The following is a 25,853-nucleotide window of genomic DNA, read 5'->3' as shown; positions in this document are numbered from 1 at the left end:
TTTATTAGTCCCATTATTGGTGAATTACATGGACTGCTCAACACTTCTTTCAGTACTCCCTGCTTTACAAATTCGTCAATAAGTTGAGCAACTTTCATGAGGGTGTCTTGTGCCATGTGGTATTGTGGGGTCTGGGGAAAGATTGCATTGGGCTTTACAGTCACTTTCACTGGTTCCACTCCTTTCATCAATCCCACCTCTTTCCCTGTCATGTCCCACACTTCCTTTCCGACTGTCTCCCGTAATTCGGCTGGAATATCTTCTTCAGTTATCATCGGGAAAAGACAAATCAGAGGATACTCTTCATCTACAGTTTCCATCTCGTCCCCCTCTATACTGTCCTCTTCTTCCCCATCACTGCTCGTCTGTATTGTTATTCCTTCGTTTGAACACATGATCGAACAACCCAATTTGCACAATAGATCTCTCCCTAATAGTGCTATCGGGCTTGAGTCACATACCACAAACTGATGTACCCCTTGATAGTTACCGATGCTGACTGGTACCGGATCTGTAATTGGGTTCGTCAGATGTCTGTTTGCTACTCCCACCACTTGAACTGTCCTCCCTGAGAGTGGCAAATTTGGTACTTCACTACTCTTAACAGTTGAACGTGTGGCTCCCGTGTCAACCAAGAATGAGACACGATGACCCATCACTCTTCCCTCCACGTACGGACCCCTTTGATCAACTTCCAAGGATGCTGCAAGCACACAATCTCCTTCTTCTTCTGAACTTTCACTCTCCCATACATTGTTTATTCCACTCTCACTGTGTAATGGGAACTGTTGTACGGTGCCATTTGTACTCATTACCTGACCCGAGACCTGTGGAGGAACCATCACTTGCTGCTGACTCATTGGTGCCAAGGGTATTTGCATTTGCTGATTAGGTACCATAGGTAACTGCTGTTGCATTGGCTGCATTTGCGTCATCTGCATACGAGGCATCTGCATCTGCTGCGGCTGCATAGGTTGCAATCCCTGCAACTGATTTACGGTCTGAAAATTTGGGCTCGGACCTCTCATTTTCGGTCCCCTCATTGTCTGAAATGCATTGACATCATTGTTTTGCTGACCAACACCTGCACCTGCACCTTCCTGCACCACCATCGGGCACTCGCGTTTCCAATGACCGACAATTCCGCACACGTGACATGGCATCACCTTCTTCATTGCCTGCACACCAGTCACAACAGTGTTCAAATCCGGACCATTATTCACAAAACCTCCTCTGCCTCTGCCTCTAGCCTGTGGCTGAAACGCCATGTTTCCCTGCAACTGCGGCTGCGGTTGCGGTACCTGCTGTTGGAACCCTTGCAACCCTTGCAGACCTTGCAAACCTTGCAAACCTGTTTGAGCTGCCTTAAGCTGCATCATCATCACCTTCTCTTTCAGCTTTTTCTGTTTCACTTCAATTTCGTCACTACAGTACTTCGCATAATTCAACACCTCATCAACCGGTTTCGATTGCCAGCAAATCAAATGCGACTTTATCATCTGACTTATCTCTGGTCTCAGCCCTTCCACAAATCTGAACACAAAATGAAGCATGTCCTTCGCCTCAATTGTTTCCGTGCCACTGTAATTCTTAAACGCCTTCAACAACCTCTCATAGTAACTATGGATCGACTCTTTAACCTCTTGGGCCGTTCGATCGATCTTCTGCCAATCCACATTTTTCGCGGCTACCTTCGTCTTCAAATGCTCAATCACCTTATAGTACTGGCTCATCACCATAGGCGATGGTGCACCCGTCTCCCTGTCTCTCTCTGGTTCACTCGTCGGCCAACCTACCGCTCTTTTGCAATCCTCCCACAAATCTGCCGGAACCACAATCTCAAACAGAGTGTTCAGGTCTTCCCAGAGACATTTTGCAAGCTTCACAAACCTGTCAGTCTGCTGATACCATTCAATCGGTTTCTCTCTCAGTTTGGGAAAATCATCCGTAAAAGACTGAATGTCGCTTCTGTGCCATGGTACATGTATTAACTTTCCCCCTGCTGTCTCCCTCATTGGTAACATAGTTACTGTATCACTACTCTGCGGTCTTTTCTCATTGAGCTCTATAGCACTGTCCCTCCTCTTTTCCTTCCTCTTTACCCACCTGCTTTCCCACTTGTCTAGACACCTCCACACTTGGGCACTCTGCAGCAATTCTCTAAGGTGTGCCTTCATGCCTGCTGACCTCATGTGTTCAAAATCTGTGGTCCCAAAATCCAACCTGTAGCTTCTGCTCAAGTGTTTCATCTTGTCTATGTCAACCCCGTTTCTGTCAGCTGCTTCCTGCAAGCTCTTATGTACCTTGTTCACCTCCTTCGTAATCCTGGGACATAGATACCTCAGCTCTTCTTCCGTGTAGGACTCTAACCTATTCACACCCATAGTCCCTTCCACCAATTCTTGTGCTTCCATGTTCAACCTGACCCTATTCATATAGTCTTCTCCTTTCCCACTGGCTGAACTTTGTGTGGAATTTAGACTGTTGAACCATTGTGTCAGCTGTTGCGCATTCACCCCCATCAGCGTAGCGTTCACATCGACTGCCATTGATGGTTGCGGCAACTTTTCAGTGTTCGATATTAGAGGTATTATCAGTGGGGGACTCGACCTCACCAGTGTCGACTGGGCACATATGGGACTAAACTCCATCAAGGTCCCAGATCCATTTGGCTGAGCCACTATTGGAGTTATCCCTGGAGTGTTTTCTATGCACCTTCTTTCTGTCCCATTCTGCAGCATTGTTCCCTGACCGCTCATACCTAAATTAGGCTGACTGTACAAAGGTACCGGTGGACCTACAGTAATGGGTAGCGATATCGCATCTGGGTTCTGTCCATTCCCCATGTTCTGCGGCATGTTCATTCCCACACCATGGGTCATCATTGCCGGCATGCCCATCTGGCTCCCCGTCATCTGAGTATGTGCGTTTCCCCCTTGTATCTGCTTTTGAGGCATCAAAAACTGGGTTGATTCGGCTTGTGACAATGTCTGGTTGTGACCATTCTGTACTCCCCTTACGGTTGGATCTAGAATCATTCCTGCACTGTTATCACTGTTGTAGTACCCTGGCATCTGCGGCTGATAATTTTCTGCTGGTTTCAACACGGGCACATCTGGATATATTCTCCTAACCTGCGGTATCTGCGGGGTGAACAATAAACTCGGGTCCTTGGACCCCGATGATGCTCCTGAACTCTGAGTTTCACTGTTCTGTACCGATGCCGGAGGGGCAGAACTGGTACTTGGACCTTGTCCATTCTCCGCATAAGGTGGTGGACGGTCGTTCAGCAATTGCATTATTAACTCCTCATCCTCTAACTCCTCTTCTCTTCTCAACTTTTCCTCGTCCTCTCTATCCTTGGAACACTTCCTGTCTGTCTTACAGGTAGCTTTCTTACCTGTCTCCTCTTCTTCCTTAGTAATTGCTGGAAACAGTTTTATCCCCTGCAATACATCGGACCTCCGCACCTTCTGTGCATTATCCCACCTAGCATCCGCTAGTGTCTTTTCTACCTTCCTCATCCTTGTTTCAAACTTATTTTTCTGTTGCTGTCTAGCCATTAATTCCCAAATCGCTAGAGCCTCAAACTGGGCTGGCCTTGGAGGCACCTTCATGTCATACATCGTGAATCTCAAATTCTCTAGGATCCTTATATTGAATGTCCCATGTATCGGGAATGCTACGCTCCCATGTTTCTCTGTCAACTGGTGCCATTGCTTTAGCCAAAGGCACGGAGCTACCCCCTTCTCTTCCATTACAATGTAAGCTGGCGTACCTTCGGGCTGCGTCTCCTCTCCTACGCTCGCTTTAATGTAAGACTCCCCCTTCATCGCACTCCTAAATGCTTTAAAGAATTTCATTTTCTCGTCTTTTTATTTCACAAAGTTTGTAATCAATAGGTGACTTTAATTCCCGGAATACTCTTCGCTTGCCTTTCCCCTTCCAATCGAGTCCCACGGACTGCGTCCAATCCATGCGTGACCCTTCTCTGCAACCAACCTATCCCAGCCCGGCTCTTAGTGACGTCACACTCACACACACTGCGGCTGACAAAGCCTCGCGGCTAGTCTTCCTTCACTCGGCTCCTCTCGTAACAACCTTTGCATATATCGCGAGCTAAAAAAATAAATAAAACAGATCTGTCGGTTTACTACAGGAAGGGTAACACAATCGCTTCAGGACCTTAGGGACTTTTCACTAGCCTCGGCCGCTATTCCGTCTTTCTCGGTCCCCACGTTCGCAAGCAAATCTGACCCGCAGACTTACTCTCAACTTGTCAGTGATCTATTCTAGTGCACTTAGAATCTTGTCAAAGCCCGAAGTCGAAGTTTCTTTCACTCCCTAACACACGTACCGACTCGTTGACCACGCCCGATCAACCTACTAAACCGCCCAGACCACAACATGGATCAACATACTCCGGAGTCTCTTGACCTCGCAGAGCCCGTCTCAACAACAACAACCACGTGGACCTTTTTATGCACGAAGCGCCACACGCACATGAAGTTCGACGACTTCCCTACTCTCACACTCTGAGCCGCACCTCCGCTATTTCTATGAAGTTCGACGACTTCTCTACTTCTACACTCGGAGTCGCACCTCCGCTATCCTTTAAAAGAAAAAAATTCCTCGCAACCTTTTCACACAATCTGCGGCAATAAGCTGTGCAAGCGCAAAACCCTAGCTTCACTCATACCATCACTAGTACCGCCAACGCCGATTCCACATCTCCGTTCTCTCCATTCGCAAGCTCCGAGATCCCGGGAAAGTCGCGGTGGACCTAGCCCATCATCATCCTGTCAATCTGTTTTACCCAAGAAAAATCTAATTCAACTTCTCGAGTGGGGTCTCAAAATGCGTGCTCGTTAATCCAACACCATGTACTTTAAGAGTACAGGGTCCCAAAAGACGAAACCGTCCTCTGCTACCATCTACTGATAGAGCGGTCCGTACTAATAATTTTACCTGTGTTCGGACGCTCTTTAGGCCGATGAATCTTTTGACTAAGTGGGAACTCTCTGTACTCTTAATCGATCAATTGCATGCAAATCAATAATCAATAACGAACATAAGCAATACCTTGATCAACATAACACTTGACAATTAATCCAGAATACATTTCGGCGAACCCTGACCTTTCAGTCAGGAATAACCACACCAGTTTATTGCAAAGTTAGTGAATTTTATTTCCCTATACAGGGAGTGCAGAATTATTAGGCAAGTTGTATTTTTGAGGATTAATTTTATTATTGAACAACAACCATGTTCTCAATGAACCCAAAAAACTCATTAATATCAAAGCTGAATATTTTTGGAAGTAGTTTTTAGTTTGTTTTTAGTTTTAGCTATGTTAGGGGGATATCTGTGTGTGCAGGTAACTATCACTGTGCATAATTATTAGGCAACTTAACAAAAACAAATATATACCCATTTCAATTATTTATTATTACCAGTGAAACCAATATAACATCTCAACATTCACAAATATACATTTCTGACATTCAAAAACAAAACAAAAACAAATCAGTGACCAATATAGCCACCTTTCTTTGCAAGGACACTCAAAAGCCTGCCATCCATGGATTCTGTCAGTGTTTTGATCTGTTCACCATCAACATTGCGTGCAACAGCAACCACAGCCTCCCAGACACTGTTCAGAGAGGTGTACTGTTTTCCCTCCTTGTAAATCTCACATTTGATGATGGACCACAGGTTCTCAATGGGGTTCAGATCAGGTGAACAAGGAGGCCATGTCATTAAATTTCCTTCTTTTATACCCTTTCTTGCCAGCCACGCTGTGGAGTACTTGGACGCGTGTGATGGAGCATTGTCCTGCATGAAAATCATGTTTTTCTTGAAGGATGCAGACTTCTTCCTGTACCACTGCTTGAAGAAGGTGTCTTCCAGGAACTGGCAGTAGGACTGGGAATTGAGCTTGACTCCATCCTCAACCCGAAAAGGCCCCACAAGCTCATCTTTGATGATACCAGCCCAAACCAGTACTCCACCTCCACCTTGCTGGCGTCTGAGTCGGACTGGAGCTCTCTGCCCTTTACCAATCCAGCCACGGGCCCATCCATCTGGCCCATCAAGACTCACTCTCATTTCATCAGTCCATAAAACCTTAGAAAAATCAGTCTTGAGATATTTCTTGGCCCAGTCTTGACGTTTCAGCTTGTGTGTCTTGTTCAGTGGTGGTCGTCTTTCAGCCTTTCTTACCTTGGCCATGTCTCTGAGTATTGCACACCTTGTGCTTTTGGGCACTCCAGTGATGTTGCAGCTCTGAAATATGGCTAAACTGGTGGCAAGTGGCATCGTGGCAGCTGCACGCTTGACTTTTCTCAGTTCATGAGCAGTTATTTTGCGCCTTGGTTTTTCCACACGCTTCTTGCGACCCTGTTGACTATTTTGAATGAAACGCTTGATTGTTCGATGATCACGCTTCAGAAGCTTTGCAATTTTAAGAGTGCTGCATCCCTCTGCAAGATATCTCACTATTTTTGACTTTTCTGAGCCTGTCAAGTCCTTCTTTTGACCCATTTTGCCAAAGGAAAGGAAGTTTCCTAATAATTATGCACACCTGATATAGGGTGTTGATGTCATTAGACCACACCCCTTCTCATTACAGAGATGCACATCACCTAATATGCTTAATTGGTAGTAGGCTTTCGAGCCTATACAGCTTGGAGTAAGACAACATGCATAAAGAGGATGATGTGGTCAAAATACTCATTTGCCTAATAATTCTGCACTCCCTGTATTAACAAAGCTAGCACAATATAGATGTGTCTCAACACCAAATGATAAACATATATGAACATTAATAGCTGTCCATAACGTCGAAACAAGTGCAATCTATGTAGCATTTGAATCACAAGGCATTCGATAATAGCAATGCAAATCACTAATACGATAATCTGTAACGAACTAATTGCATACATTTAGTCAGCATAACAAGATCTCAAATTGCATCGTGCGACAAAAGGAATCCTCGTCTAACCTCAAATTAGCATCGGCATGTGGGACTTCATGCAAAAACAATTTAGCAACGTTAATTTAGAAAAACTCCTAACTAGGGATCTTGTCAAAATCAGCAGTTGGTTACCTAAAAGAAACACAATGCAATTGTACAATTTCCTTTCATATTTACCAATTACGATCAGCAATCAAGGAAGTCTTCGTCTCACAGGTACCGTTTCTCGGTCAGCATGGGTACCGTTTCGATCAGCATAGGACGGGGCAAAGGGGCAGGGGTGGACGGGGCATCTGCCTCACGGCGGCAAGGTAAAACTACTACTTCATGCAAAGGGACAAATCAAAGTTAAAGTCTCTAGGGCAAGAATCATTTAAAGTCTCTTTCTCTCGATTAGAGAAAGCATCAAAGTCTCTCAAAATGGCGTCGCAGCAAAGTGGGCCATAATAGCTACGAAGTCTACAAAATGGCGGGCATCGAGCTGGTAATGGCTGCAAAAGGCAATAATGGCAATCATAGCGCGTAATGGCTGTAATGTCCGTAATGGCTCCCTTCTTCTTGTGCACCTGGTTTTTATAGACAACAGTTCAAATCCAGTAGGGTCTTCCATTGGAGGGTTCATAGGTTAGCTTCAAATTGTCCAATCAAAAACAACAGTTCTCAAGCTTTTACTTAAGCATACATTATCCTTGGAGATGGGTACGCAAGTTGCAACATTTTATGCCAATTAACTCACTTTCAGAGCTTCCATTGTCCGCACCTGCAAATCGACCTTGGAATAAAGAGAAATATGCCAGGCTGGCACGAAACCTTAAGATAAGCATGTGAACGATCTCAGTGGAAAAGTACAGCTTCAAGCAAAAATACACGTTTATTAGCACAGTGGAAAAATACGAGCATCTAAACCGTGAGACCAGGCAACTAGGCCAAAGCCTCCGCTAAAGTCATGCTAAGCTAAAACATTTCAAACAAGCAAATCGTAGCACACGTTTGTGATTATGTCGGATTAGTGCAATTCTAGTACACCACGTTATATAAAGCACGCGTATAAATGTTGGCAAACTACTCTGAGGGCACATTTTGTCCCCGTACAATCTTTATTAGTTCGGTTAAAGTCACACATGATTATTTCACACTACGTTTACGCTCTAATAAATGTAAAACCTTCATTTTCTGCTTCATCAACATCACGGAGCCGATTCCAGCCTCAGTGAGCAGGCCTAACATTACAGCGCACATTCCAACCTCAGTGAGTGGCGGCTAAACAAAGTGAGCAAAAACCAACTTCAGTGACCAGGGTTCGACCTCAGTGAGCAGACTCTAGCCTTTGTGAGCAAGGACTGACTTTAGTATGAAAAAGTAAGAAAGTATTTTAAAATTTTGCTGGTAGTAGAATAGGGGTGATGAGAGAGAACTTAAAACGCTACAAGTGCATGAATGCATAAAGGAAATGGAGAAGGAAGCCAGCCACAAGAGAGACCTTTCAACAACCCTTTAACGCAGTGAGAGGAAAATGGATGGGAGAGTCCTTTGCATCCCTCAATGGCACAGATATGTTAGAGGAGGCAGAAGAGAGAGACCTTTAAACACCTGAGGGGTAAGAACACACTGGAGTAGGTGTTTTGATATACGACGAAGGCTTCTAAGTGCTCTCTATAATAAGAAGTTGAACTGGGGTTTACTTATTTAAAAAAAAAAAAAGTGTGGCTTTTTTCTTCGCTTTGTGTATTGTTCATTTTTTGTTTTTTTCATTGGCAAACTTGGTGAATTTTACAACGTTGGAGTAAATGAATCCGCCCAACTTAGATCACTGAATTAAGGCCTGTAAATCCTGGAGTGCTTCAAAAATTGTTAAATTGTCCCATGTACTACAGGTTAAGTAGTTTAAAAAACTTTACTACAACCATGAGGTCTTCATTCAACATTGACTTATTAAAGTAGAAGTAAAATATACTTTAGGTCCTGTTTCTTTAGTTTGTCTAAATTATTGCACTATGTGGGGTTGATGAGTCAGTAGACAAATCTATCTACTGCGGAAATCTGTTTGAATCCATTGTACTCAACTCAGATTGTGGGGGATTCCTTCAGCAGCGAGCTCACCTCCATTTTCAATTCATCCATAACCACAACCACCTTCCCTGGAGTACAGTAATACACAGAAGTCAAACCCCTTCTCAAGAAACCTTCCACCAATCCCAGCAAACTCAAGCACTACCGTCCCATCTCTCTGCTCCCCTTTCTCACCAAATTCTTCAAAAGCAATCAAACGCCAACTCACAAAACACCTGAAGATCAGCACGCTGCTGGGCCCTTCCCAATCTAGATTCCACACCAACCACAGCACCGAAACTGCCCTGATGTCCGCCACTGACAACATAAGAACCCTCCTCAACTGGGGAGAAAAGGCAACCCTGATCTTCCTAGACCTCTCAGCAGCGTTCAACACTGTATCCGAACACTCCCTTATCGAGAGGCTTTAACACATCGGAATCCAAGGATATGCCCTCAAATGGATCGCATTCTATCTCACTGGAAGAACCCAGGGAATACACCTTTCACATCGGAACCCAAAAACATCCTCTGCGGCATCTCTCAAGGTTCGTCCCTCAGCCCAACTCTGTTCAACATCCACATGACCCCCTCAGCCATCACCGGCAGAACCCACAGAATGAACATAATATCCTATGCAGACAACACCCAGCTCATCCTCTCACTATCAGAAGACCCCCTCCACCACGAAGACCAACTTCCACAGGTGATGACGGGCATCACCGACTGTATAAATAACAACTGCCTAAAACTCAATACAGACTAAACGGAAGTGCTTATCTTCAGAAATAACACCTCCCCCTGGGTACCTCCTGAAGAGTACAGAACAGACAGAATTCAGTGGCCAGACTCCTCCTTGACCTGCCCAAACGGACCCACACCACACCCCACCTCAAGAAGCTCCACTAACCCCGCACCCTCTTTCAGAAGAGGTGTAAATTTAGGATGCTGATCCACACCTACAAGGCCTTTCACAATCAAGGACCAGCAAACATCAACCACCGCCTGAACTTCCACCAAACCTCCAGACACCTGTGCTCCGCTTCCCTCTCCCTCGCACACATCCACCGCCTGAACTTCCACCAAACCTCCAGACACCTGTGCTCCGCTTCCCTCTCCCTCGCACACATATACGTGCCTGGACCCTCAGCCCCTTGATATTTAGATTGGAACCCTTGATCCACAGGTTACTCTCAGCTCACTGCAGAAAGTGCACAACCCGTGAGCAGAAATCATTCTGTGCAGCACGTTGTATGTTCAGAACCTTCAAGACATACATGTAATACAAATCATTTACAGCTCATTTATACCAAATTACCTTGAGTTGTTGCTCATTTTATCAACCTCAGAAGTTTGAAAGTATAAGTTGGCCTATCCAGGGCCAGTGAAGGAATCCTTTTAAGATGCATTGCTGATGGTTCTATAACCACAGACCCCAGGCACTGATGCAAGCTCTCTGCATTGTCCAGTGCTTCCTGAGTGTGCTTTGGGCTTCTGGGGCAGTGAGGTCGAACAGTCAGGACTTGCTCTGAGTGATATACACCTAGTCCCTTAGCACACAGACAGGGGCTTGGCTTGGTCATTAAGACTGGGGGGGGGTGAGTTTCAGATTTTTTAACTATCATGTGGTCCTTTAATGTTAAAATACATTATAGGTCAAGCAGGGTGCATGAGAGAATCTTAAGAGGCAGTGGAAAGGGAGAGGAATGCAGACTGATAGGAGTACTAAGTAAGAGAAAATAAAATATTTTGTGAAATAACCAAGAGTTTTAAAGACCTTCAAAACAAAGAGAGAGTCTGTTTGCATTTTTGTCTGCTTTTAATTTGAAAATCCCTGATGAAATCCAACAGACACCTCACCATAATCTATTGAATGTATTTGTACCCAGCTATTTATCCAAAAAGACATTTATTAGCGGGAGGGGCAACACCCCAAACACCCCGCCACTCAATGCTACGCCCCTGCACACAGATCACTCAATATAATTTCTAAGCAGTGTCATTATTTATTTTTTTAAATAAATAATTCCGTTCACTAGAAGGCACTAGGGGGGGGAGGGGGGGTTGACATGACCAAAAAGGGGCCTCACAGGTACAGCAAGGAGTGCAGGAGCTCATTGGTCCTCCTGGAGGAAGTCAGTGCTGCTAGCTGGGGAATCACAGCTGTATTGGCGGGTGTGGGGCACGGGTCCTCACACTGGTGGTTGTCATCATGTGTAAGGAGATCATGTGTGCAATGAAATATGATGCAGGTAAGATAGCCCCAGTGTAAATGTATCTGCTGGAAAATTTGGTGTGCACCCACTGGCCACAGACTTGAAGCATCAAAGAGTAACTTGGAGTTAGCACTGGGCCTGCTGCAGAACAAGTACAACTCTAAAGTTTGTATTTAATGTTATGTTCAGGTCAAAAGATACAACTTTAAAAAAATTGTTCTGTTAATTATACACCCTCTCCATGCAAACCTCAGGAAATAAGTTTGAAACCTGGCAGTTTTTAGTTCTATTGTTTCACTGTTCTAAGGTGGATAAGTTGAGAACTGATCTGTCGTAATAAATGGTAGTGACTAACACTTATCATTAAGTACCAAATTAAGTTTGTATTCTGTGCTGTAGATAAGTGATTTTTGTTGGAGTACTCCACTTAAATAGAGAAAACCTGGTATTTCTGCAGTGAATGCAGAAGTCTACTTATCCTAAAAACACCCATACCTTGAGAAAATAAATAAAAAATGAGCAGAGATTTTAAAGTGTTTTTGAGCAGCAAGGTACACTGCAGCCTTTGTGTTTTTCTTGCTGGACTGCTGAGTTTGGATTCCAGGTTTGATGTTCCAGCAGTTCTGCATTTGAATGTCTGAATGAATAAAACATTTGTAAAGTGCATAGTTACCCAAAGGCATCCTCATGTTTGACCCTCAAGTGTTCCCAACCAGTACACCACTTGGACAAAAGGAATTGAGATGAAGGAGAGGTGAAGCTTTAATTGTGGAACATTGCTGTTGAAACTGGTTGGTTGCCATTCTATTCCTGCCCTGCCCTGGACACACAAAGGTTTTATGCCTCACTTCCTCATTTGCCGGTTTCAAGGTTATGCCCCAAGTTCAGCTGCCCCGCTGTTCCCTTTATTCTGCTTCCTTTTGGGCCCTGTGCTCTGCAGTCCAGCCAATAACTGATAGGATGGACTGGAAGGCAGCCGACAATCGGGCAGGTGTGAAACTTTAGCACCCCAGAGACGTCAGGGTGAAAGGGGGCTCCAAGCCTAGAGGCAAATTTCTACAGGCCAAGAAATGTGCAGAATGTACCAAAAGAACTCCAGTTGATTTTCTGCAGAATTGTAAGACTTGTTTGAGGCAAACCATAGTCCAGCTGTTGCCAATGAGCTGTCAGATAATCAGTCTGTTTTATATGTGTTCAAAATATTTAAGCACTGTTGTAAAAAACTTGAGGATTTAAAAAAAAACGATCTGTTGATTGAAAGGTTTTAAAGTGTAAACAAGAGTTATGTATTTAGTATTCATCATTGGGCAACACCGCGGAAAATAAACAAGCATGAAGTAAGAGCAAAAGGCCGCTTTATTAGGGCAGGTATGCAGTTGAAACTTTAATAACTGTACAAACATTGCGATGATAAGTTCACCTCACAGATACAATGAAATGGCCTGTCTTTCCAGACTCTAAAACCTCCCCACCAACCTGCAGAAACCCCAAACAAAATCTCCCAAGTATTCAACCCGCTCAATTTCATTACATTCACCATTCTTTCGCACCTGATCCAGTTAAACCCTCCGGCACGCTTTCTGCCAAACGCCCCCCCTCCCCCAATCTTTTAAGCAGAGTTGCATGGAGGGGTCCGTGCAACAATCTATGAAGGGGCCCTCAAAATAATGTATGTAAAGTCAAAAGCCTTTCAGCAATTAGTAGGATAGGGGCTTTGTGGCAATACAGTTATGCATGTGAGGAGGAAGGGGAAGGATATTCGTACCCAGGCTTCTCCGGAGCATTTGTGGGGCCCTAGGCAAACGTTTTGCAAAGTCACTCCAGTTTGTAAATTAATCCCACATTGTAATTGGAATAAACTGTTCTTTGTTCCACCTACTGGAATGGATTGCCTTTATATTACTTTCCGGTTACATTTTATAACCGGATTGGAGAGCCCCGAAAAGTGTGGGACAAGGGGCAAAGAGCCCCGGCTGCCCTCCCCTTGTGATAGCCCTGCCAATATCAAAAGGGAGTTGTGCGTTTTCACATAGTTCATGGAAATTAACAGTCTTTAGAACAACCCATAGAGGTTAATAGGCTTTAGAACAATTCACAGATGTTAACCATGAAGGTTCACAGGCTGTACACTGATCTATGGGTTTGGCGGGCTTTATTGTAAACGGGGGTGTCTGACTCTAGCTGCTTGATCGGGTATTTAGGGGTTCACATAACCTCCTTAATCTGTAAATGTCATAGTCCAAATGTAACTTCGCTCCTAGGGCACATCCAGGCACAGATCCTTACCAGCCCTGGTTTGGGACAGCGGCGGTGTGCATCAGCCTTTTTGGATCTACCATAGAGCGGCGCTGTTTCAAACACTGGGGGAACAAAGAGGGTGCACATCAGCCTTTTTGTAACTGATGTTATTGCAATGAGCAGCCGATGCTGTTTCCAACAGTGGGGGACAGGGCATGTGGCTGAGGCTTCTTGGATGTGATGTTAGACCATAGAGCAGAGTTTCCCAAACTGTGGCTTGCGAGACGACATTTGGTGGGCCACGAAAGTCCAAGCGATAAATAAAGATGCCTATAAATTCTGTATTTATCTTGTCACCTTGCAGTTCAAAGATAGAGGTCAAATGTTAGGCTACGTCTTCTGTCAAATTGCTGCTTATGGTGATTTATTTTAAACCTGGGGATTGGGGTTTAGGAATTCTGCTCCTACTTCTATTTTCTTTCTCTGACTGCAAAGTGAATTATGTGACACTCTTGCCTAGGTCAGCTGGGTGAAAGGAAAGGCTGTAGGATCTTATTTTTTCTACAAAACAAAATGTAAATACTTGTGAATGAACTGCATACATTCAGGAGTTAGGAACGCAAAAATGAAGCATTTTTTTGTAATCATAAAATGTGACGAAAGAAAGATTTTAATAGCATCAAAAAAAATCAACACTTAAGTGATGATCCACAAATGATATATATTCAAGAAAACTCGATTTCAACACTTTATTATTTGTGTACACTATAGTTTTACCAATAAAACTGTAGCCGGTGCGAATTTAGTGCCCATTTCAATGGAAAGTGTGCTGTTAGTAAATGATGGTGCTGTACTACACAATGCTTTAGTTTAAAAAGTCACCCTCCTCATGTCCATTAAACCTAGGTGGGTTACGAATGTTTGCTATTCTAAAGACTGGTGCGTAGTTCAAAAAAGTTTGGGAAGCATTGCTATAGAGTGATATTGCTTCCAATAATGAGGGAACAGAGATGGAGCGATCAGCCTTCTTGGATCTGATGTTATACAATTGAGCCACACTGCTTCCAGCACTGAGGGAGAGGGCATGTGCATAAGCCTTCCTGGATCTGAGGTTATACTATAGATGACGCTGCTCCAAATACTGAGGAGACCAGAGAGGGAGCGAGCCAGTCAACTTTCTTGGATCTGATTTTATACCGTAGAGTGGCGGTGCTTCAAATATTGGCAGAACAGAGAGGGAGTGTCTACGTTTCTTCGATCTTGAGTTGTACCGTAAAGCGAGTCTACTTCATACACAAAAAAAAGGTGGGGTGCACTTCAGCCATTTTGGATCGGAAGTTATAATCAAGAGCAGAACTGCTTAAAACACTGAGACAACCAAGGCGATGCCTGACAGGACTTTGTGGACCATCTTTGGATGTCCTTGAAACATCCAGCATAGCAGCTTTATAGAGCAGGGGGCCAACAAGAGACTTCGCACAGCCCTCATCACCTCTTACCCTGTACAGTTCACCTCAGCAGACAATAGATTTGAGTTCTTCTTTAGAGGGTTGAGGGTTAGGGACAATAATAGATGTGTTTGGAAGGACCCTCAGTTAGTCATTTGAGAACTGCAGCATCGGTTTGGATCAGAGGAAAGATTAGAGGCATCACAGCTATTACATCTGTCACTGAGAAAGTATCTGCCATGAAACCTCACGTGTTCTTTGAGGCCTGCATTCTCTCAAGACATAGTACCCAGTGCCTGGTATTGGTACAAAAGAAAGGGACCTGGAGCTACGTATCACAGAACTACAGGTATCAGGACAAACTGAGAATTGAAAAGCCTGGAAGGAGATGCAGTCTGGATCTTATTATCCCAGATGCTGCCGGCTGCAGGAACCTTTACAGGGAGATACTGGAGTACCACACCAGTAGACTTGTCAGACCACAGGTGGAATGGCTAGTCTGCACTTTTTTTCTAGGGTATCCAAAATTTTGCCACAAGGTTAGTTACATTGTTGGCTTGTGGTAAGTTCATCTTGCCTCCTCCTACCAAATCTAGTGGGATATCTCTTTGATAAGGAGCTATAAAGCTCTGTGTGTAACTTGAGAGTCACTGGTTTAAATCCTGATAGGAGTCTGCTCAGTCTTTCATTTTTATAGGAGGATAAAAAGAGTGCTAGGTACTCTACTAGCATCAAGTCATGTATATTATTTTGAAAGTGGTTGATGCACATGTCATGATTTGCTTCCTTTTCATCCTCAATGCTTGTTTCTGTAATTTTAGAGACTCCATAGGCATTTGACCTATTCATGCTGACATTTATTCTACTGGAGCATAACTTCCTCCTGGGTATCCTTATATCTTGTCTTTCTTTCCTTGCTTCTCCTTATCTTATAAGCTTCAGAACTCATCAGACGGCAGAGTAGCATGTTTAATATCATGTGTTTAAGCCCAGGAGCTTGATCCTACTGCTTCTGTAACTCAAGACCACGAAGCTTGCATCAGTGAATCTTGCCTTTAGAGTGTCTAAGTGAGTGATTTCCTGCAAGCATTAGTCCGTGATAACGTTTTTTAATGTTGTAGTTTTATAAAGTGCTTCATGCCCCCATAGGGTTACCTCAGAGCACTGAACTTCTGCTGAAATGTCTACTTTGAACTAGTTTAAAACATTTTAAGTCCGATGAGGTGAGATAGGAATCTTGATTAATGATCCGGATATTCACGCACGTAATAAGTAGTTTTCAAATCATATGATGTTTCTCAGTCAGTGCCTCCCTGTGACATTATTCATAGGTTTGGTATGGATAAGTTACTTACCTGTAAATCCTAGTTCTCTTCCAGGGGTATCCTCATCAAAGTCATAAACATTGAATATTCCCGCCCTTGTGCGGGGACCCCGGAGCATATATATATAAAATACATACATATTATCATGTGTAAAACAGCAATGCAGGCTATAATCATAAATAGGCTAAAATGCTTTACTTCTATGCAAGTTTTTTTTTTTTTTTTTTTTTTCATATTATAAAATCACAATAGATCATAAATATCTACCTAAGCCCCAAAAACTGGACTTAGGGAAGTAAACAGCAGTAAATAGCAGAGAAAAATAGAAAAAACCACATTGAAAAACAATGAAGCATTCTTAGCCAATAGGCTGCATGCAGGTTAACACAGGAGAACCATAAAAACTTTGGCACCGTGCCTTTAAGACCCTGAGCACCTCCAGTATCCCACCATGCCTCAGGGGTGAAGGGAAGGTGACAGTTGGTTCACAGTTAGGTCAGTTCTTTTTTCCGGCTTCTTCTGAGAGGATCCTGGAGCATTGAGCTCTCAGTTTTTCTGAGTTTTTCTTCAGAAAAATCCCTAAAAATAGTGTTTTTCCTGTTTACTCGACAGATAACATCTTTTGTCTGAGTTTGGCAGTCTTTTCTGACAGAAAATGCCATCTCTTTTTGTAAAATGTCCTTCTTGTGGGAAGAAGAAAGCCCAGTCAGACCCACACTCTCTGTGTATTGTCTGCCTGCCACAGAGTCACTGTCCTGACACCTGCAAGTATTGTAAGAAGATGTCAAGGAGGACTCTCAAAGACAGAGAGAAAATCAGGCTGCATGGGCTTCAGGAGAGGAAAAAGTCAACATCCTCTTCACTTCCCAGGCCTCCATCAGAAGGAATGGCCAGATCGACGTCAACAGGTAGGATTGTGCCTGTTTGTTCTCCATCGACGTCATCGTTGCCACCGTCGCACCGGCATAGATCGCCGTCGACGGTGACCAGACCGACGTCGAGGGACAAAGCGTCGAAGCATGGACAGCACAGGGGTACATCTCCGTCGACGGCAGGCCGCCGTTCGGCGTCGAGCCATCTCCGGCGCTCCCGTTCGCCGTCGAGAACGTCTCACCCCTTGACGTCGAAGGACAAGACGTCAAAATCACCATGACGGCATGAACATCCGCCGTCGACCGCTCGCCACTCAACGTCGAGACACACGACGGCGAGTAGGTCCAGATCCCGCGATCGACGCTCGGCGTCGAGACATTCAACGTCAAGGCTTTCGACATCAAGACCTTCGACGTCGAGAACAGACCAGCCATCGCAACTTTCGACGTCGAGGATGCAATCGACGTCGACACAACCTTCAGCTGTGTCACAGGCAGTAGAGCCAGCGGATAAAGCTCCCTCACCGGTGGTCTCTATACGGAGTGCATCATCCCATTCCAGAGCGGGCTTATCAGGGCATGTTTCTCCCATCACTCTATCACCTAGATGGTTAGAGAGCCTGAATAGACCGGCAGCATCCCCGAATTCCCAATACTCTAGGATGTATTCTCCTACTGCCTCATTACCTAGAACGCCATCGCCTACAGCTAGAGCAGGACGGGCTCGTTCTGCTCCTCGTCAGCCGACCACAAGACCTGCACACTCTGCTACAGCTTCTCGTAGCAGGTCTCGTTCCCGAAGGAGAACCAGGTCGCGAACACCACACAGAAGATCACCCTCTTGGTCTTCTTCAGGATCGTCTGTTGGGCGCTACTCCCCCACACTGACAGATTCTCCACCTGCTAGGATCTCACCGGTGGATGATATCACCACTTTTAATGAGGTTCTTTTAAGGGAAGCGCAGAAACTAAATATTGAGGTACCGGAGCCGGCCACCTCATCCTCAGTTATATTTGAGACTCTACAACACAGATCAGTCTCGAGAAAACTGCTGCCACTAGTACCGGGTTTGCTGCAACCTACTATGGACACCTTTCTGACTCCAGCCACTCTCAAGTCTGCCCCGGCTAGGATTCAAAAGAAGTACAAAGCTCCGGAGCAAGATCCTTTATTCCTGCGGAAGGATCCGCCACGGGACTCTGTTATCTTAGCCGCAGCCAGAAAAACACACTCTGTGGCATCATCTTCCACAGTCCCCCCGGATAAGGAGAGCAGACACCTAGACTCCCTGGGGAGAAAGATGTGCGGTACGGCGGCATCTGCTATGAAGGTCTCCAGCGCCTCAGCACTTCTGGGCAGATATGACCGCTCTCTGTGGGACTCACTCCACAGATTTACGGAGAAGTTGCCCAGGGAAGATAGACAGGACTTCCAGGAAATCTTGCAGGAAGGGGGCCTAGTATCTAACCAGATCATCAGTGCGGCGGCGGACGGGGCAGATTTGGCTGCGCATGGGTATGCGCACGGAATCTGCGCTAGGAGGTCTTCCTGGCTACGGCTCACTGGTCTGAAACAGGAAGCACAACAGCGTATTTTAAACCTCCCATTCAGCGGGAATTCGTTGTTCGGTACCCACGCGGATGAAGAGATGGCCCGAATGAAAACGGAGGTGGACACTATGAGGGCAGTGGGCCTGGAACGTAAGAAAGACTTCAGGCGGAGGTACAGGCCGTACGACAGACGCCCATTCCAGCAGAGGGTTCAAACCCCTCACTGGTCTCAGAGGCCACAGCAACGACAGGGGCGTCCCCTGTTTCAGGCGCGTAGACCCACAAGAGACCGAGGGGCAAGTAGACCTCAACAGTCTACAGCAAAGGCACCAACAAAGCAATGAAGCATTGCTTCCCTCAGCACTGTGCACCACTCCGGTGGGGGGAAGTATTACGCATCATCTTCACGAGTGGCACTCCATCACAAAAGACAAATGGGTGCTCAATATTGTCGAACATGGCTATTCTCTCCTTTTCAAAAAACCTCCTCCACACTTGCCACCAGCAAGATGTTCTCCTTCTCATCTCAGCCTGCTACGCAAGGAAGTTCTTGCACTCCTACAAAAGAAAGCTGTAGAAAAGGTTCCACCGGCACAAAGAGGAAAAGGGGTGTACTCCCGTTACTTTCTGGTGGCGAAAAAGGGTCAACAGGGCATCTTCAGGCCAATTCTGGACTTACGGCTCCTGAACAAGTACATAAGAAAACAGAAGTTCAGGATGCTAGCCCTTCACCAGATTGTTCCGCAACTGCATCAGGGAGACTGGATGTGCTCCATCGACCTACAGGATGCATATTTTCACATCCCAATAGCATCCAAACATCGGAAATTCTTACGTTTCCAAATAGCGTCACAGCACTACCAATTCAGAGTCCTACCATTCGGCCTGAAGTCTGCACCCCGAGTCTTTTCAAAATGTGTAGCAGTGGTAGCGGCACATCTTCGAAGACAAAAAATATTCGTCTACCCTTACCTGGACGACTGGTTATTGAAGGCTTCCTCTCCGGATCAGGCGAGAAAACATCGAGACATTGTACTAAGAACTTTCGAGTCTCTAGGTCTTTAAATCAACCACAACAAGTCAACCTTGATTCCAACACAAAACCTCCACTACCTGGGAGCTATACTAAACCCAGAGCTCCAAAGAGTGTATCCTTCGGAGGAACGACTTTTATCGATCCACAGGAAGTGTCAACAACTATTAAAAGCCGATGCACCTACTGCTCGTCAGGTGACATCGCTTCTGGGCTCCATGGCTTCATGCATCTTCATTGTCCCGAACGCCAGGCTACACATGAGGCCCCTTCAGGAGGCATTAGAGAACAACTGGAGCCAAAAGACTGGTCGCTGGGACGACAGAGTACGACTACCAGTAGCGGCTTTTCAATCACTACAATGGTGGATGCACAGACCTCACCTGTCGATAGGTTCTCCGTTTCACCAGACAATTCCAGCCGACACTCTGGTAACGGATGCGTCTCTTCAGGGTTGGGGTGCTCATCTGGGTTCCTTCCAAGCTCAGGGTCTGTGGTCCGACAAGGAAAAGAACTATCACATAAATCTACTGGAGCTCAGAGCGGTCCATCTGGCTCTCAAATCTTTCTCTCCATTGGTTCAGGGGAAATCTCTCCTAATTCAGACAGACAATACAACCACAATGTATTATCTGAACAAACAGGGGGGAACAAGATCACTACCTCTATCTCGAGAGTCCCAAACGATATGGCATTGGCTCCTGGCCAGGGGAATGTCTATCACAGCGGTACACCTGCCAGGTCAGCAAAACGTAGAGGCAGATTTCCTGAGCAGACATCTAGAAGAAGCGCACGACTGGGTCCTACACGACGAAGTCGCCGAGGACATCTTCGGTCAATGGGGTCGACCCCAGTTGGATCTCTTTGCAGACGAAGTAAACAAGAAATGCCCAGACTTCGCATCCAGGTTCTGCCGTCCGGGATCTCAAGGGAATGCCCTGTTGATCAACTGGTCAGGGATATTTCTCTACGCCTTTCCACCTATTCCCCTCATACCGGCAGTAATCAACAAACTTTACAACTCCAGAACCAGAATGATTCTGATAGCGCCACAATGGCCCCGCCAATTCTGGTACACGGATCTACTCAACTTATCGGAAAAACCTCACAGGAGGTTGCTGTGCAGACCGGATCTCCTGAGCAGAATGGAAGGCAGAATCCTACATCCCAACCTTCCCTCTCTGAGCTTGACAGCATGGCTCCTGAATTTTTTCTATTTTTCTCTGCTATTTACTGCTGTTTACTTCCCTAAGTCCAGTTTTTGGGGCTTAGGTAGATATTTATGATCTATTGTGATTTTATAATATGAAAAAAAAACTTGCATAGAAATAAAGCATTTTTGCCTATTTATGATTATAGCCTGCATTGCTGTTTTACACATGATAATATGTATGTATTTTATATATATATGCTCCGGGGTCCCAGCACAAGGGCGGGAATATTCAATGTTTATGACTTTGATGAGGATCCCCTGGAAGAGAATCACCGTTACCTGACTAATATGCAGTTTGAAACACCTCCTGGGTTTGGGTTCAGGGAATAGCACAAGATAGTGATAAAAAGTAGCTTGGTGTTTATTTATTCAAGGGATACATGTTTGATTATTAAGATTTTGTTACACAGAGATTGCAATGTAAGGGACCTATGAAAAAATAAATTTCATGTCATGTGACAAGTCATGTGATGGTTGTCATTATCGCCCAAAATGCAAGTCAGAATAAACATATTATCAGAAATGCTAAGACATCATCATGAATGTACATAAAATGAAACATTCCCATCAGGCACATATCAGGCACCAAAAAATGCTCGTCATAAACACTGCCCTCCCCATGCATTCCAGACAGACCCTGCGTATATTCATATTCCAATATATCATACTACCTCATGCCTGAACATGAAGTAGAAATACCGAGGGCAAAAGACGTAGTAGTGAACTGAAGGTCCCTGGGTAACCCCCTCTATATGAATGCCAGCATGCATCTGTGCTGGTTCTACAAAATATACGCTGCATCCTGTATCAGTATCATAATGGTTGCACATCCAGGTCTGGGACTCAGTCTGTACTCGTGATCACAGTTCTGGCATGGCATTTACCACAGGCAGGTAGTGAAAGCACAACAATGACCGTATGACCCTGAGCTCCTATTGTGATCAATGCAGTATTTTTCCCCACTTGCGGGAAGGGGGCCTGAGTCGAGGTTTCTGTCCCATCCCGCATATAGCCAATGTAATAAAAATGCCCCAAATGTATGCTGCGACTGGTGTGGGCACACACACTGCCTTCGTAGGCGGGGAGGCCCCTCTGGGTCAGCCTACCGCTGGGTGTGGGAGCAGCTATCAGGAACTGCGGCTCCCTCTCCAGCCGTGCCTGTCAGGAGAGCGCATCCAGGACCCTCCAGGGCCTCTCGGGCGCCACCTTCTCCATGAGGCAGCCCGGCCTGGGGGAGGCCTCTGACGTCTTCGGCCGCAAACCAGCTTATCCGCTCTTTCAAGTGGCCAAAAACTTCCAGCAGGGAACTCCCGGGGCTGAGCTATCTCCCAAGTGGATGCTTGCAGGCACCAGGCAGGATGTTCCTTGATCGCGCCGGAGGGGACACGGACGGCGGGCTTCACAACACTCTTCGGTCACCACAGTCCCCCTGGACGGGGGAAACAGGCCATAGTAGGTGACACACAAACATGGGGATAGCAGGGCACCCTCTATGCGCTTCTTGTACACTGGGGCCATGTTCCAGCAAGAAGTTATAATGCTAGGAAGCATCAAACAGGGGTGGGGGGACACACCACTCAGCCCCTGGAGGACAGCTGGGGGCATGGAGTTGCAGGGGGCCTGTAGCAGGCCAGCTCGTCAGGGTCTTTGCAGGTAAAGGTAGTCCCTCTAGTGACCTACAGGGAGTGCAGAATTATTAGGCAAATGAGTATTTTGACCACATCATCCTCTTTATGCATGTTGTCTTACTCCCAGCTGTATAGGCTCGAAAGCCTACTACCAATTAAGCATATTAGGTGATGTGCATCTCTGTAATGAGAAGGGGTGTGGTCTAATGACATCAACACCCTATATCAGGTGTGCATAATTATTAGGCAACTTCCTTTCCTTTGGCAAAATGGGTCAAAAGAAGGACTTGACAGGCTCAGAAAAGTCAAAAATAGTGAGATATCTTGCAGAGGGATGCAGCACTCTTAAAATTGCAAAGCTTCTGAAGTGTGATCATCGAACAATCAAGCGTTTCTTTCAAAATAGTCAACAGGGTCGCAAGAAGCGTGTGGAAAAACCAAGGCGCAAAATAACTGCCCATGAACTGAGAAAAGTCAAGCGTGCAGCTGCCACGATGCCACTTGCCACCAGTTTGGCCATATTTCAGAGCTGCAACATCACTGGAGTGCCCAAAAGCACAAGGTGTGCAATACTCAGAGACATGGCCAAGGTAAGAAAGGCTGAAAGACGACCACCACTGAACAAGACACACAAGCTGAAACGTCAAGACTGGGCCAAGAAATATCTCAAGACTGATTTTTCTAAGGTTTTATGGACTGATGAAATGAGAGTGAGTCTTGATGGGCCAGATGGATGGGCCCGTGGCTGGATTGGTAAAGGGCAGAGAGCTCCAGTCCGACTCAGACGCCAGCAAGGTGGAGGTGGAGTACTGGTTTGGGCTGGTATCATCAAAGATGAGCTTGTGGGGCCTTTTCGGGTTGAGGATGGAGTCAAGCTCAACTCCCAGTCTTACTGCCAGTTCCTGGAAGACACCTTCTTCAATCAGTGGTACAGGAAGAAGCCTGCATCCTTCAAGAAAAACATGATTTTCATGCAGGGCAATGCTCCATCACACGCGTCCAAGTACTCCACAGCGTGGCTGGCAAGAAAGGGTATAAAAGGAGGAAATCTAATGACATGGCCTCCTTGTTCACCTGATCTGAACCCCATTGAGAACCTGTGGTCCATCATCAAATGTGAGATTTACAAGGAGGGAAAACAGTACACCTCTCTGAACAGTGTCTGGGAGGCTGTGGTTGCTGCTGCACGCAATGTTGATGGTGAACAGATCAAAACACTGACAGAATCCATGGATGGCAGGCTTTTGAGTGTCCTTGCAAAGAAAGGTGGCTATATTGGTCACTGATTTGTTTTTGTTTTGTTTTTGAATGTCAGAAATGTATATTTGTGAATGTTGAGATGTTATATTGGTTTCACTGGTAATAATAAATAATTGAAATGGGTATATATTTGTTTTTTGTTAAGTTGCCTAATAATTATGCACAGTAATAGTCACCTGCACACACAGATATCCCCCTAACATAGCTAAAACTAAAAACAAACTAAAAACTACTTCCAAAAATATTCAGCTTTGATATTAATGAGTTTTTTGGGTTCATTGAGAACATGGTTGTTGTTCAATAATAAAATTAATCCTCAAAAATAGAACTTGCCTAATAATTCTGCACTCCCTGTAGCAAGTCACAGGTCAGCACAGCAGTAGGTCTATCCTAATGGCAGTTCCTCTGGCATAGCAATCCCTTTCAGCAGCATCCAGTGCCAAGTCCACCCAGTGTCTAAAAATATGGGGGAAAACCCCTGTAGTTATACTCAATTTTTCTCAGCTTCCACAAAGGTGCGGAAGGGGAGTTCCAACCAGCACTAAGCGGTTCCAGGAGTTTCCCCTTTCACCTACAGCACTTGCTCCAACATCAGTAGGGGTTAAAGGAGCCCTTTGTGTGAGGGCAGGACATAGCACATACAAATGTAAGGCCGTCCAGCCTCTCCCTCTCCCAGCCCAGGAGGCCATTCAGTATGCAGATGCAATCCTGTTACACCTCCACACTTCCTGTGTATTGGCTGTCTGAGAAGAATGCACAAAGCCCAGCTGTCACACTGCCCCAGATGTGGATTGGAGTCAAGTTGCAAAAGCACCAGAGTTATCAGCACAGCCAAATGCCCACTTTCTAAAAGTTGCCTTTCTACAATGGTAATAAAATATCCATCTACACCAGTAAGCAGCATTTCTCACTACCATTCCAACCATACCAAAAATTCCTACGCCACTCCTCATAGATCAGACAATGCCACTTAGACATATTTTCAGGCATTTCCAGTGCAATCCTATGAGAGGAGCAGTGCTCACAGTAGTGAGAAACTAAATAGGCTGTTTGTTACTACTAGGACATGAATAACATAAAGACATATGTCCTACTTTTTACACACACAGCACCCTGCCCATAGGACTATCTAGGGTCTGTCTTAGGGGTGACTTAGGTACAGTAAAAAGGGAGTTTAGGCCCTGGCAAGAAGTTTGATTTGCCAAGTCAATGTGGCAGTAAACTGTGCATGCAGGTGCTGCCGTGGCATGCCTGAGAAAGGTTTGAAAGGCTTCTTCTGTGGGTGACACAAGCTGCGCTGCAGGCCCACTACTAGAATTTAATTTATAGGCCCTAGGTATAAGGAATACCACTGTACAAGGGACATACAGGTAAATTAAATGTGCCAATGAGGTGTAAGCCAGTCATACCAAGTTTAGAAGGGAGCGCACATGCACTGATCAGCAGTGATAAAGTGCCCAGAGTCCTAGATCCCACAGAAAGATGTCAGACAAATAGAAGGAGGAAGGCAAAAAACTTGGGGATGACCCTGAAAAAAGGGCCAGATCGAACACCTGGGCTCTGGGAAACGTCATCACACTTGTCATTGTCAGCAAGGGATCTGCACACATTCCACTTTAAGTGACGGCAACCCCATGAGAAGGGAGTTGCTTGGCTGGTGAGAGTTGCTGAGCAGGCGCTCTGGTGACATTAAGCAACTACCTGTATTTGTTTTGCGTCCGGCTTCCTTTGTGTCTCTGAGTATCCAGAGCGATGACTCTCCCCGGACTGGATTAGGAAAAAGGCTGCTTGCTTGAGCAGACAGGCGCTCGCACGTCAGCCGGCAAGCTGTTCTGGGTGCACAGTCTTATATGCTGTTCCTAGCAGGAAAACTCTGGCAGCAGTGCAGGGTGAGTGTTTACATTTGTTGTGTTGGAGTCAGTGGTATAGCTTCAGTGGGGGTGTTTGGGGTGTATTTTCTGATAAGTAGATGGATTCAGGCAGTCCTTTAAATGGGAACTTGGAAGTTCAGGCACTCGCTATTTAGAGTAACTGTTTACTCCTG

The 25,853-nt window shown here is 45.4% G+C and overlaps 1 protein-coding gene across 3 annotated transcripts in view; it reads left to right on the top strand.

Annotated features, from left to right (window-relative positions):
• The window catches only part of LOC138266857 (beta-1,3-galactosyltransferase 5-like), a 127,514-nt gene that overhangs the window by 53,382 nt on the left and 48,279 nt on the right, over positions 1-25,853 (top strand). Inside the window, exon 1 of one of the 3 annotated variants that reach the window (XM_069215559.1) lies at positions 25,510-25,698. The exons of the other annotated variants lie outside the window; for them this stretch is intronic. The gene's annotated coding sequence lies outside the window, so the exon portion shown is untranslated. Of the gene's footprint in view, positions 1-25,509; positions 25,699-25,853 lie in introns of those variants that run through there. 3 annotated transcript variants of the gene reach the window in all.

This window comes from Pleurodeles waltl, chromosome 12 (genome assembly GCF_031143425.1).
Source record: "Pleurodeles waltl isolate 20211129_DDA chromosome 12, aPleWal1.hap1.20221129, whole genome shotgun sequence".
NCBI lineage: Eukaryota > Metazoa > Chordata > Amphibia > Caudata > Salamandridae > Pleurodeles > Pleurodeles waltl.
The sequence above is the reverse complement of the archived record's forward strand: the minus strand, read 5'-3'. Positions and strand labels throughout refer to the sequence as shown.